Below are 5,012 nucleotides of genomic sequence, written 5' to 3'. Positions count from 1 at the left end.
GCAAGCACCGGTCAGGAGGTAGGTGCGAGAGTCGGAGGCAGCACCACCTTGCGCCACGGCTTGAGGGCGTCAGCGGCCAGGAGCACGAGGAAGAGCGGCTGATTCAGGTTGGACGGCGGCGGCAAGTTTCTCGGGAGAGAGATGGCCAGTTTTTTGGGCAATTCTTCGAGAATTGACCCCCTCCCCAGCTTCTCCCAGAATTGCCACTTCATCTTTTTTTACAATTCCTAGCTAGTTAAGATCTAGTTAGCTAGGAATTGTAAGAAAATATAGAGTGGCAATTCTGGGAGAAGCTGGAGAGGGGGTCAATTCTCGGAGAATTGCCCAAAAGAACTGGCCCAGAGGGGGGTTTGTGGGAGATGGGGCGTGAGACGTGTGCGCTCGTGGATGTTTTTTCCTTCTTCTATCGTCGGGGAGCATGGGAGCCAGGTCAAACCGTCGTGTGTCGTGCGGATTGCATTGTTTCCTTCGCGTGGAGCTGACCAGGTGGGGTGGAGGTTGGTAGCACGATAGTTGTCGTAAGAAGGGAGGTGAGGGTCGAACGAGGTTGGACCATCACGACGTTTGATCCTTCTTTAATAGTAGAGATGCTTAGACATATAAAGAGTTTTCAAAAACTAATCAAATCCTATACATAAAAGACTTTTGAATCGGCGAACAGTTTAGCGAATCAAAAAAGTTATTTTTTGAAATTTTGGATTTAACGTTCGTTTTGTTTATGAGCATTTTTTGAAATGCATGAATAGTTTTCGAATACTTCAACATTTTTTGACTCGACATTTTTTAATCGATGATTTTTAAAAATATTGGAGAACTAATTTTAAAATTTGTGATTTTTTAGAACTTTTGTGAATTTGTAATTTTTTTGAACTTTTGTTAACAAGCTCTAAAAATTCATGGATTTTTCTTCAGATACACGAATGTGTTTCGAATACATGGTTATTTTTTAAAAATCATGAACATGATACTATTTCCTGACCACTTTTTAAAATCATGATTTTTATAATTTGTGAACAGTATGTAAAATCACGGACACTTTTCGAATCCGAGAAAATTTGATGATTTTCCATTTTTGAATGCACAAACATTTTATGATTTCTTTAACAATTTTTTGAAACTCGTAACTTTTAAATTTGGAATATTCCGAATGAGAAACATATGGAATATCCTGAATTTTCCATTTTTGAATTCACAAACATTTTATTTTCTGAAACGGAAATAAAATGAGAAAAGAAAAAAGAGAAAAATGAAATTAAAAAAATATATGTGAAGCCACGCACATGGGCCGGGCCATTAATACAGTGAACGTTTGTGAGAAAAGGAAGGAAAAAAGTGTCAAAGGTGGGAATCGAACCCTGGTCTCCAGGGAGGAAAAGCAATGAGTCAACCACTAGAGCACTCGTGCATTTGTGTTTAATAAGTGAGTCGGACCTTTAAAGAACACCAAGATGAGATGACTTTTGGAAAAAAAAATCAAATCGTTTTCTTTACTTAAGGGTGGCATAGTGGGTAATTTCTAGCAACTTCGGGGGTATTTTTTTTTACGGACGACAGAAACCCAATTCTCTTTATTATTAGGTAGAGACGTATAGTAGGAGTTGTATAGGGATAAGTTTGTTTAAATTTTGTATTTCGTTCTATCCTTTCTTCTCCTGATCGTTTCATCGATCTCCTCCTGTAACTTGTATGTCAAGGCTTTGCTTAATATATACATGCGGCCCGAGATAAAGGGTTCTACGCTTCCCAAATACTTTTACATGGAAACAGAGCCTCTTCCTCATCCAATCGAGAGAGATTGCATCTAGCTACCTTCGCGACCGAGACTATGTCCACCACCACCGCAGCCATGACTCCAAGCACCATGGGTGCGCTCGACACCACTCCATCCTCCACCTTTGCATCATCTTCCACCTCCACCCACAACACCACCTCCCTCGGATCGCCACCATAGGAGAAGCTTACGCGGGGCAACTTCTTGCTCTGGAAGGCCATTGTGCTCCCGCAGATCAGAGGCGCCCAGATGGAGCACCACCTCGACGCGACGAGCCCGCCACCACCGGCCACCCTCACCATCACCAAGAAAGGCAAAGACAAACAAGTCGTCAACTTTGCGAGATCCCTCTGGTATGCATAGCAGCAACAACTCCAAGGATACTTAATGGGTTCACTTTCCCGTGAGATTCTTGCTCAGGTCGCCACGCTCCAGACGCCGGCCGAGGTGTGGCGCACCATCCATGCCATGTTTGCTGCACAAAGTCAAGCCCAAGAGATAAACACTTGCATCGAGCTCACCAACCTCAAGAAAGGTCACATGTCCATGGCTGATTATCTTGGTAAGATCAAAAGTCTCACTGATGAGGTCGCAAGCACGGCTGCGGCCCTCTCTGATCCAGAGATTGTCTCCAAAATCCTTGCCGGCTTGGACATGGAGTACAACCCGGTGGTTTCTGCACTTGCCGCCAGGGTGGAACCCATCACCATCCAAGAACTCTACAGCCAGCTGCTCAGTTTTGATGCCCGCCTCACCCTCCTTCATGGCGGCGACCTTCGGCAGTCCTCCGTCAACTCCGCCTCTCATGGCCGCGGCCGTGGGCGCGGTCACCAGGGGCAGCGCGGCGGTGGGCGCGGACACGGCGCCTCTCCTGGCGATGGCGCACGATCTGGTGGGGGCTCTGGCTCCCATGGAGGGGGCGGCTACAACACCAGCGGCGGCTTCAACAACAACAACGGCCGCCGCCCTCCTTCCCGTCCGCGCCCTCGATGCCAGCTCTGCAAGAAGTCTGGCCACGAGGTGATTGACTGCTGGCATCGCTACGATGAGGACTTTGTCCCCTCGGATCGCCATGTTGCTGCTGCCATATGTGAGCAGGGTGGAGACGGCGTCTGGTACGTGGACTCCGGCGCTACGGATCATGTGACAAACGAGCTCGAGCAACTTGCTCTCCATGAGCGCTATCATGGCGCCCATCAGATTCACACCGCCAGTGGTGGAGGTATGGACATTTGTCATATCGATCAAAGTTCTATTAATTCCCCTACACTTAAACATAATCTTGTTCTTCGAGATGTGCTTCATGTCCCTCAAGCTGACAAAAACCTTGCATCCATGTCTCGACTCGCCACCGATAATAATGTCTTCTTTGAAACTCACCCTCGTTATTTTTTCATCAATGATCGGGCAACGAGGGAACTACTTCATCACGGTAGATGCATTGCAGGGCTCTACCCCATTCCATCCGGAGCACTAGGTCGCAAGCGTCGTCACGTCTACTCCGTCATCAAGCCCTCCTTGGCACGGTGGCATCAACGATTAGGGCATCCATCTTCGATCATTGTCAAACAAATAGTCAATAAAGATAAACTTTCTTTGTCTCCTAGTCCAGTTTGTGAGTCTGTTTGTGAAGCTTGTCAATGTGCCAAAAGCCATCAGCTTTCTTATTCCAAGTCAACTAGTGTGTCTCATGCTCCGTTAGAACTTATTTTCAATGATGTATGGGGCCATGCCCGAGATTCCTTTGGTCGAAAAAACATTATGTCAGTTTTATCGATGATTATAGCAAGTTCACTTGGATTTATTTGCTTCGATACAAATTTGAGGTTTTCTCTATTTTCCAAGAATTTCAGAAACTTGTTGAGCGCCAATATGATAGAAAAATCCTCGCTGTCCAAAGTGACTGGGAGGGGAGTACGAGAAACTCCACTCTTTTTTCCGTAGCATTGGGATTGCCCATCATGTATCTTGCCCTCATGCTCATCAATAGAATGGCTCTGCTGAGCGTAAACATCGCCACATTGTTGAAGTTGGTCTTTCTCTTTTAGCTCATGCTTCTATGCCTCTCAAGTACTGGGATGAAGCCTTCATCAGTGCCACCTATCTTATCAATAGGCTCCCTAGCAAAGTTATTGGAAACACTACCCCATTAGAGCGTCTCTATCGTCAAAAACCTGATTACAACTATCTAAAGATATTTGGGTGTGCTTGTTACCCAAATTTGCGTCCCTACAATCATCATAAACTTGAGTTTAGATCCACACAGTGTGTTTTTCTTGGCTATAGTAATCTTCATAAAGGTTATAAATGCCTTGAGATCTCTACCAGACGCATCTATATTTCTCATGATGTTATTTTTGGTGAGACACTCTTTCCGTTTTCCAACTTGCATCCAAATGCGGGCGCCTTGCTTCGTGCAGAGATTGCCCTTCTCTCTGATCCCACAATATTACCTGATAGTGGGGGGGGGGGGGAATTAAACGAACTCGATCATATGCAAAAATCCCATGACAATTCTGATTCTGTTGATGCTATTTGTGCAAATTCACCCTGTCATTTTATGTGTGAAGAAAAAGACAGGATGGGCACGGAAGCCGCGGTAGATCCGGCTGACAGCGGGCGATCCGAGGCTGATTCGCCCGCCCAGCCTGCGGCTCCTGGTGGCGCGCGATCCCAGGAGGATTCTCCCGTGCGCCTGGCCTCATCTGGGCTGGTGGCCGACCGCGCTGACCGGGTGGCGCCCACCGGTCCCGCAGCGTCGCCTCACGCCAATCCCATTGCGCCGTCACCCGCCGTGTCCCCACGCGCTGACAGCCCATGTGCGGGGGGAGCGAATCGGACGCGGCGCCTCCACGGGTCCCCACAGCGACCGATCGTGGGTGCGGGTCGGACCCCACATCGTCTGTTTCCGAGCGTGGGCCTGCGGCGGCGGATTCAGCGCGCGCTGATTCGCTGCATGTGCTGCGAAGATTCGCCTCGGATCAGGAGCCTGAGTCGGCCGGTCTGCTGCATGGATCCGCCTCAGATCACGTGACGGCTGGATCTTCTGTGGCAGCAACTTCTTCTGTGCTGCCTACATCTTCTCCTCGGCAAACACGGTCTCGGTCAGGTATTGTCAAGGAAAAACAGTACAACGACGGTACAATAATGTATGACAAAATCAAACGTGCATTCCTTACCACCACCGGTGAACCACTAAATTTGGATGATGCTCTTGCAAATAAGAATTGGAAGGAAGCTA

General features: G+C 47.7%; 1 pseudogene; it reads left to right on the top strand.

Annotated features, from left to right (window-relative positions):
- The first annotated feature begins 2,377 nt into the window (after positions 1 to 2,377).
- Positions 2,378 to 2,516, top strand: LOC123118176 (uncharacterized; annotated as a pseudogene).
- The last annotated feature ends 2,496 nt before the right edge of the window (positions 2,517 to 5,012 follow it).

The sequence above is a fragment of the Triticum aestivum genome, chromosome 5B (assembly GCF_018294505.1).
Source record: "Triticum aestivum cultivar Chinese Spring chromosome 5B, IWGSC CS RefSeq v2.1, whole genome shotgun sequence".
Taxonomy (NCBI): Eukaryota; Viridiplantae; Streptophyta; class Magnoliopsida; order Poales; family Poaceae; genus Triticum; species Triticum aestivum.
Note: the sequence above shows the minus strand (reverse complement) of the source record. Positions and strands in the feature narration are given on the sequence as shown.